The sequence below is a fragment of the Lampris incognitus genome, chromosome 10, assembly GCF_029633865.1.
Source record: "Lampris incognitus isolate fLamInc1 chromosome 10, fLamInc1.hap2, whole genome shotgun sequence".
NCBI lineage: Eukaryota > Metazoa > Chordata > Actinopteri > Lampriformes > Lampridae > Lampris > Lampris incognitus.
Genome location: NC_079220.1, coordinates 42,683,948 through 42,693,772, shown reverse-complemented (window position 1 = coordinate 42,693,772; position 9,825 = coordinate 42,683,948). Strand labels below are relative to the sequence as shown.

Sequence of the window (9,825 nt, the reverse complement as noted above, 5' to 3'; positions counted from 1 at the left end):
TCATTTGTGACTGACGACAGCAATGATAAACACGGACAACTATGTCCAGTTGTTGTACGCTATTTTAATTAAGAAGTGGGTAGGGTCGTGAGGGTCATTAACTGCATGTGAAGAGAGCCAATCAACAGTCCAGTTAAACGTTTTACATGAGTCACGTGAGTGAAGGTAGTTAGTTGTGTTGTTGATTAAATTGAGTACGCTCCGAGTAGAGCTTCGCCTGTCGTGTCTTTTTCACAACATAACGGGGATATTTCAAAATGCATAGGGTCTATTCCTACATAAGTTTCACCAAATGCAGTACCATGCAATTCCAATGGAGGGAACAACGGTGAAACTGACGTAGGATTAGATGCCATGCATTTTTAAATATGGCGGGTGATCTTTATTTATTTTTATTTTCTTAAATATGAAAAATTCTACAGGTCCTGGAGCACTTGTTAAGATAGACGTCATCACAAACACCAGTACGTACCAAGATATTTAAATAACAAAACAATGTACCCCCACCCCTTCCCAATTGTAACAATAGGAACTATTGTTAGGAACCATTGTTTAGTTCCTTGTTTACACAGGGGTCGTTTAGGTTGTTGCACCTGGAATAACGGACCGAGCGTGATGCATAACCTTACGTGCTGAAGTTATCATTAAAGGTTATAGCCCCGTGGGGTTGAAACGAGTTGTAACGTCTCATTAGTTGAAGGTAACAACACACTTTAACATGGTGGCAGCGGCGGACGACTCGGTTTGAAGTTTGGTGCGGAAAAGTTTCTAGGAGCGGGAGAGCGGTTAGTGTTCCTAAGCAACGTTCAGTATATGTTAGCATTAGCTGCTAGCGTGAGACTGCCGTGTGACATGGATGGGCTTAAACCACCGCAAACGTTATGTCTGGACTCAAGCAACCTTTCGAGGACACGGAAGACCTGGAGGGACGAGTTTGCTCTGTATGTGGATTTAGCCATGGCTGACGCCGATGACAAACAGAAGGTGAAACTGTTCAGCTATCTTGTCGGGGAGAGCGGCAGGGAACTTATGGACACGTTACTGGGCGACACACCGAAGGATGCATGGACGTTAGATGACGTTATCGAGAAGGTTGATGATCACTGCGACCCCAGCGTTAACGAGACTGTGGAACGTTATCGTTTTTTTTTTTACAAAAAACCAGGGCACCAGTGAAAATATAGACCATTATGTCATGGAACTGAGAGTGTTGGCAAGAACATGCAACTTTGGGACAGTGAGAGACTCGCTCATTCGGGATCGGATTGTGTGTGGAGGTAACAACACAATCGTAAGAGAAAGACTGCTCCGAGAGAAAAACTTGACACTGGACACATGTTTGCAGCTGTGCAGAGCCGCTGAGCTCTCAAAGGACAATGTGAAAACCATCTCGGGATCGATGGTGGAAGAGGTACATGCAGTGCAAGGAGCACAGTATCGGAAACAGACGAGCAACACTGTGGAGTGCAGATATTGTGGAAAAACGCATGAGAAAAGTAAACAAAAGTGCCCAGCGTTTGGGAAGAAGTGCACAAAGTGTGGAAGAGAGAACCACTTTGCAGCAAAATGCAGAGTAAAACCGGAACTAAGGAAAAAGAAATATGTGAGTAAAATAACAACTGAATCTGAGAGTGATGAATATGAAGATATTATCACCTGTGTAAAAGAAACTTGAGAAAATGAAGAAAACTCAGCTTCTCTATGCTGGCATGCTTCTAGGCAAGGACATGATCAAATTCCAAATAGCCTGTGGTGCCAGTTGCAATATCATCCCAATTAACCTGCTGAATCCAGATGCCAAATTAGAACACACGAAGAGTGTACTAGTAATGTACAATAAAACCAAATTAAAACCACTGGGAAAATGTAAAGTGAAAATAAGAAACCCGAGAAACAACAAGCTATATCGCTTAGAGTTCCAGGTGGTGAATGCAGCTGGTACAGTGCCTCTGCTGGGTAGGAGAGCCAGTGAGGCCATGAAATTGATAAAAGTGCAATATGAGAACATCATGACAATAGACAGTATTGTCACAACAGAAACAACAACAGGACAGTGGATAATGGGACAAATTAAAGATGAGTATGCTGATGTGTTCATTGGCGATGGCTGCCTCGAGGGAAAATACAAAATAGAGGTGGACAGCACAGTGAAACCAGTACAGCTGCCAAAGAGGCGGGTCCCAGTCGCCATGATGAAACCACTGAAGGACAAGCTACAGGACCTACAGCAAAGAGGGATCATAACACCTGTGGCATGCAGTACAGATTGGATCAGTGCAATGGTGGTGGTACAGAAACCAAGTGGGAAACCAAGAGTGTGTATCGATCCCAAGCCTTTGAACAAAGCTCTAAAGCGCAGTCACTTCCCACTGCCAACCATTGAGGACATTTTACCGGACTTGTCAAAAGCAAAAGTGTTCACAGTGTGTGATGTCAAGAGTGGATTCTGGCATGTGCAGCTGGAGGAGGAGTCCAGCTATTTAACAACATTTGCCACTCCATTCAGACGTTACAGGTGGCTGAGGATGCCAATGGGGATAAGTCCGGCCCCAGAAATCTTTCAGAGAAAGCTCACACAAGCGCTGGACGGTGTACCGGGCTTGTACATTATAGCTGACGATGTACTGATCACAGGCCAAGGGGAAACACAGGAGGAAGCTGAGCGTGACCATGATGGAAAACTGAGACTGTTTCTTGAAAGATGCAGACAAAAGAACATCAAGCTGAACAAAGACAAATTCAAGCTGAGACAAAAGGAGACCACATACATTGGACACCGCCTGACGGCTGATGGACTCAGGGCGGATCCAGAGAAAGTGCTTGCCGTTGAGAAGATGCCGGCACCGACTGATGTGAAAGGAGTGCAAAGGCTGCTAGGTATGGTAAATTATCTAGCCAAGTTTTGTCCCCACCTCTCAGACCAGTGCATAGTGTTGAGAGATTTGACACACAAAAACAGGGAGTGGAACTGGACAGCACAGCATGAGGAGGCTTTCCTCAAATTGAAAGAGACTATAGCAAAGGTCCCAGTACTGAAATATTACAACCCAGATGAGGAACTCACAGTGCAGTGTGACGCTTCAGACACAGGTTTAGGCACAGCGCTCATGCAGATGGGTAAGCCAATAGCATTTGCAAGACGAGCACTCACTCAAACAGAGCGTGGGTATGCACAAATAGAAAAGGAGTTCTTAGCAATGGTTTTTAGCATGGAAAGATTTCACCAGTGCACATACGGCCGAAAAGTGACGGTGCAAAGTGATCACAAGCCGTTGGAAACAATAGTGAGAAAACCTCTACTAAGTGCACCCAAAAGGCTGCAGGGAATGATGCTGCGCATACAAAAGTATGATCTAGATGTAGTATATGTGCCAGGTAGAGACATGCTGCTAGCAGACACTCTGAGCAGAGCTTATCTTCCTGAGAGTGCACCGGATGAAGAACTAGAGACTGTCAACATGGCACAACACTTACCTATCGCAGCAGACAGGCTACATGATATACGATCTGCCACAAAAGAGGATGAAACACTGCAGCTTCTCATCAAAATGATGCAGCAAGGATGGCCTGACGATAAGTCAAAAACACCAAGGGAAATCAAGCCCTACTTCTCATTCCAAGAGGAGTTAAGCCACCAAGATGGAATAGTGTTCAGGAGTGAGCGCGCTGTCATCCCTGATGCATTGAGGAAAGACATCACTTGCCGCCTACACGCATCACATCTGGGTGTGGAAGGATGCCTACGGAGGGCTAGGGAGTGTGTCTATTGGCAGGGCATGAACGACCAAATAAAATCATATATAGCAAAGTGTGACATCTGCAGATCAATGGACATTAAACAACAAAAAGAAACACTAATGTCACATGATGTGCCAAGCAGGCCGTGGGCAAAGGTGGGCACGGATCTGTTCATGTTTGAAAACAAAGACTACCTCATAATTGTTGATTTTTTCTCAATTTTTTGGGAAATAGATTACCTGGCAGATACCAGGTCAACCACAGTGATACGGAAGCTGAAAGCTCATTTTGCCCGCCAAGGTATCCCGGATATTGTAATCTCGGACAATGGCCCACAGTATTCGTCACAAGAATTCCAGAAGTTCAGTCGACTGTGGGGATTTCAACATAAAACCTCATCACCAGGTTACCCGCAAAGCAACGGCAAAGCTGAGTCAGCTGTTAAGACAGCAAAAAGACTCTTGCTCAAAGCCAAGGCTGCTGGACGGGATCCTTATCTCGCCCTTCTGGACCACCGCAACACACCATCACAGGGTACTGATACCACACCAGCACAGCGGCTGCTCAGTCGCCGTACCAAAACACTACTGCCAACCAAGGCAAGCCTGTTACAGCCGAAAGTTGTGCAGGTGAAACAGGATTTACAAAATAACCAACAACGGCAGAGGGCATACTACGACAGGTCGGCTAAAGACTTGGACACGCTTGGCCCAGGTGAATGTGTGAGAGTTTAGCCTCTCGCACCCCACACTGGCTGGAGAGTGGGCAAGGTGCTGAGGCCGGTCGATAGGAGATCCTATGAGGTCCAGCTGCACACGGGTGGTGTCATCAGGAGAAATCGCAGACACCTCAGGCATGCACCAGGGGCAATCTTCACTGACACTATGGACATGGAGATCAGCAGCCCCAGTCAGCCAGAGAGTGTTGAACCCGGACGTTCAGAGAGTGTTCCTTCTCGCAGTGTCTTAGCAGGAAACAAAACCAAGGACACTGGTGACAGGGCCAACCCTGTTACCACCAGATCAGGCCGCTCTGTTGTGCAGCCGCAGCGATACAAAGACTTTGTGACCTCACATAGATGAATGGATCTGTAGCACTAATGGACTTTGGGGGGGGCATGAATGAAAAAGAAAAAAAGTGAATCACAAATGTTGTGCAAATGTATTAAAGGTTCTAAAAAAAAAGAAGAATTTGAAAAGAGAAAGGATGTAATAGGAACTATTGTTAGGAACCATTGTTTAGTTCCTTGTTTACACAGGGGTCGTTTAGGTTGTTGCACCTGGAATAACGGACCGAGCGTGATGCATAACCTTACGTGCCGAAGTTATTATTAAAGTTTATAGCCCCGTGGGGTTGAAACGAGTTGTAACGTCTCATTAGTTGAAGGTAACAACACACTTTAACACCAATGAGCTTACAATATTTCCATTTTCATGTAAAAATGTAACTTTAGAATACAATTCTCTTATGATTATCTGCTTGTGTAGCCCTGGCTAAAATGCATTTAGACATTTGGTTAAAATTCATTTAGGATATAAACAGTTTTAAAAATGAAGTTTATAATGTTTAAATATGTTAAACATTGTTGAGCTGGGGTGCGCAAACTTATTCTTACGTATGGAGGATAAGCGAAGCTTGACTCGGTTTTCTCTTTAGCTTTTAACGTTAGGCATATTTATTTAGGCAAATAGAGCAGGTCTTGGCTCTCTGCTACCGACTCTTACAACAAGCTTACAACACACACTGTCGCACATAGAGAACGTGGCGACGTCACATCTGAATGTACCGTAAAGCCTTAGACAGAATAATAATACAGCTGGTACCGTAATGCAATGAGTAAGGGCGTCATCAAATAACAACACTTAACAAAAATATATAGGGAAGGATAAAATAGAGAAGTCATAAACTTTATAGTTAAAATGTTAGAGTTTACGCAAACGACCATAGTTTGCTCAATATGTACAGGACCAAGCACGTGTAGTCAGTCTAACAGCCTAACTTGATTAGCTGCATTATGTCAATCTATGTTTTCTTTTGTTTTAATTGGCATGTTCTGAAATGACAGCCAATCTAAATTCCATTCTCGGGTAGAGGGGTGGAGCTTGGTTGTAAGCTGTTAGGTCTGGTGCATTGGAGAAAGGGAAAAGGCAAACGGTCAAGTGCACATTGAAGATTGGTTGGGAGCAAAAAGTGTTCCTAACCTCGTGTTTGATGAACAGTTACCCAAAGGGTTTGGATTTGTGTGATCTGCAAGAGGTAAATATGAGATTTTGTATTGCCTTTCATACTCTGACTACATGTTATTGTGTAAAAACGCAGTGTGTTGCTAATCGCGAGTAGCCGTTAGCATTAGCATAATAGCGTTAGCTTAGCATTGTGTTGCTAATTGTGAGTAGCCATTAGTATTAACATAATAGCAGTTAGCTCAGCTTTGAAAATTTGGTTAGACAAGCTATTAGTAGCTCGCCACGAAATAGTGTATGGACTTGTTGCTTATGTGATTTATTTGATTAAGGGGGCGGATGATTTGCGACTGTAAGAGAGGACGTCTCCGTTGGACCACTTTGGAGAACTGTTTTGCCGTTGGAGCGCTGACTGCCGCTGTTCCGTTCTTCGGTGCTGTTTTTCTGCGCTATGCCAAGCGCCCATCATCAAGTTTCCCCTCGTCTTTCTCCCTCCGAACGTTCCATGGATCTGTGAGTACTGAGCACGTTTTTTTGTTTGTTTGTTCGTTTTTTGTTGTTTGTTTTTTTATTTTGCTTCTGTGACCAGGTGCAGAGCCCTAGAAAGAGAGAGTTACGTCAACTCCGTAGACGTCAATGGGCCAATTATTTAACAGCAATGGCGGATCATGGGAGCCCCGGATAGTTCCAAACAGTGCGCATAGAATATGTGTCACGTTGGAATATATCTATATCTAAATATAAATGTAAAAATCTGAAAATATTGGTTAGTAATTACCAGAAATCGCGGCTAAGCAGTTCGTTTAAATGACCCGCCAAGCTTCGTTTGGAACTATTCGGCGGCTATATGAACCACGTGACCCCCTCGTGTTCTGACCCCTCATTGACGCAACTCTCTCTTTCTAGGGCTCTGAACAAGTGAAGCGGTCACTACAGTTTCTAGGCCTTTACGCTCCCAGGCCACGACTCAGGCCTGCAACGGGGCTTTGGTTTACAAGTGGGTTGACCATAGGCTGCCGAGTGAGTGTGTGTGAGTGTAGGCCAATGATTGATGTTATTTGATATCATTTTTGTGTTATTCAGATTTGGGATTTAGTCCGATTTTTCTTTATTCGTGAATGTGATTTTGATAAAATTGTTTTATGTAAATAAATAGCCTACCATAATTTGGCATTATATTTAAAGAAACCGTATGTCATAGCTCATACGTTATTCATGTTTAATAACTATTAAAATGATAGATAAAATTAGGGCAAGAGACAAAGCCAAAATCTCAGCGATATATCTTTATTATATATCATACATTTATTTGGAGGCACCACCAGTTATTTTAGTTTAAAAGAGAATAACGCCATTTATTTTGAAACCGTACCCAGGCCCCGCCCACAGTACTACTACACATAGCAGATTTTTATATAGCTACATGGCACGGGTGTTACACTTGTATAAGTACACATATCGTATAATGAAATATTACATGTTTATACAGTTTAAAGAATTTTAATCATGAAAAAACTGGTTTAAGCAAGTGGTTTTAATGTTGTGGCTGATCGGTGTAAATACTGATCTTGTGGGAGTGCTGGAATGAGGAGACGGAGAGATCGAGTCGAGTCAATTCCGTTTACTCGCCACACAAAACAACACCGATACAGCACAATCTCTCGTGGCAACCAGCTATAGGCTGCTGCAAACATGGCTCCCCGGAAACCCCAAGCAGTGCCTACGGCAGCACTCTAAAATGTCTGCCTTAAAGGAGCAGCAGCCCCTGGTGAATCTACCCTCAAATGTGTATCACCACTATCTAATGTCATCTAATAGTCTATGGCAGACCTAGTCAACTGGCGGCCCACGGGCCAAATCTGGCCCGGTGATTTTTTTTTTCCGGCCCTTTGATCATTTTTATTAGAACATTAAAAATTATAAGGCATTTTCCCGCGAAGAAAAATCTGTTTTTGGGCAAGAATGTGCTCCCATTCATTCTCCTTCAATGGGAGACTGCTTTGTACAGCCCCTAACTGCTCCCGACGCTCCCTATGTGCGCGCCACCAGCTGCCAACCTAGTGAGTGTGCCGCGTTAACCTGCTTGTTGCTGATAACTAACAAAAAAAAACCTCAAAATGTCGCTGTCCACATTGAAAAAGAGGAAAGTTGACAATGAATATCGCCAATGTAATAACGAATAGACTGAGAAATATATGTTTACTAATATGGGAATGAAACCGATATGTTTGCTGTGTAACGAGTCTATCGCTGTCTCAAAGGAATATAATTTGAGAAGACACTTCAACACTCAACACTCGAGCGTCAACACAAATGTTCCACCACTTGAACGGACTTAATCTGCAATTGCAAGGTAAGGACAAAACTGTTAGCGACATAGTGGACAATCTGAATGGATTTAAAAGGAAACTGGAGTTATTTTCTACCGACCTGACCCCCACGAACATGCTGCACTTTCCAACACTGCGTGATTTGATTGACCAGCCATCAGCACAGCTTACCCCAGCGATGTCGGCATTCATTGACAAACTGATTGCGAATTTTGCTGCGAGGTTTGATAATTTCAATATACCCGCAGAGGTGATGCTATTTACCAAGGATGTCTTTGCTATTTATGCTGGGGGAGAGTTTGCAGCCAAAGCCAAACAGATGCCCATGTCACTGGATGAAGGCTCCCTGCAGTTAGAACTGATAGACATCTAAGCATCATCTGATTTAAGGCAAAAACTTAAATATGTGGGATGTGAGCAGTTTTGGGTGCAACTTAACCAGGTCCAGTTCCCAAACACCAGAAGCTTGGCTCTTTGTCTACTGACTGGGTACAACGTATACATGCGAGTCATGCAATAAAAATAAACACACATGCCTCCCTTACAAGTGCCCACCTCCACCAGTGTCTGCAGATTGCTCTCACTTGAGCCTAACTTTACAGCTCTTGCAAAATCAAATAAGTGCAATTTCACTGATTAGACAACAAATAGTCAGAGCACTGGTTTCTAAATGTATTTATGGCTGAGGCCATTACTTTTGAATTGAAAGAGAGGTGTTCTGTTGTAGCAGATGTGAAATGACACTGATTAGAAGACAAATAGAGCACTTGTAGATGTCCATCTGCCACAATCTATTTTGAATGCATCTTTGTTTGGAGGCTTTGATCGTAAGCATTTTTGAAAAGTGATTAATTTGATAAAACTAAAAAATGACTTGTTATGTAATTACTTATGAGTGCTAAGAGGTGAGGTAGCAGAGGTGACATGCATGACTCACTGATGGAAGACAAACAGCGCTTGTAGATGTTTATGGCTGAGACCATTTCTTTTGAATTGAAATTACTTGTTATGAAATTTGAGTGATAAGTTATTGAGTAGTAGCACATTGGTGAGAAGGTGAGAGATGATCATAATAATTTTAACAAGTAATTCAACGTTTTTTTTTCATCTGCCAATTTAATGTAATTTGTTTTCATCCATCCATTGTCTTAACCACTTATCCTGCTCTCAGGATGCGGGGATGCTGGAGCCTATTCCAGCACTCATTGGGCAGCAGGCGGGGAGACACCCTGGACAGGCCGCCAGGCCATCACAGGGCCCACACACACATACACCCATTCATTCCTAGGGACAATTTAGTACCGCCAAGTCACCTGACTTACATGTTTTTGGACTGTGGGAGAAAACCGGAGCCCCCAGAGGAAACACGCGCAGACACAGGGAGAACATGCAAACTCCACACAGAGGATGACCCGAGAGGACCCACCAAGGTTGGACTACCCCGGGGCTCGAACCCAGGACCTTCTCGCTGTGAGGCCACTGCGCTAACCACTGCGCCACCGTGCCGCAATTTGTTTTCAATGTATCTTTAATTGGGGCCTTTTGATCATCAGTATTGGTGATGGTGAGAAGTG

At 43.6% G+C, this 9,825-nt stretch overlaps 1 long non-coding RNA gene across 1 annotated transcript; it reads left to right on the top strand.

Moving 5' to 3' along the window:
- The first annotated feature begins 6,383 nt into the window (after nucleotides 1-6,383).
- LOC130119060 (uncharacterized) lies at nucleotides 6,384-9,515 on the top strand. The gene is made up of 3 exons (XR_008810816.1): nucleotides 6,384-6,434; nucleotides 8,183-8,274; nucleotides 9,423-9,515. It is a non-coding gene; the product is annotated as an uncharacterized LOC130119060 (long non-coding RNA).
- The last annotated feature ends 310 nt before the right edge of the window (nucleotides 9,516-9,825 follow it).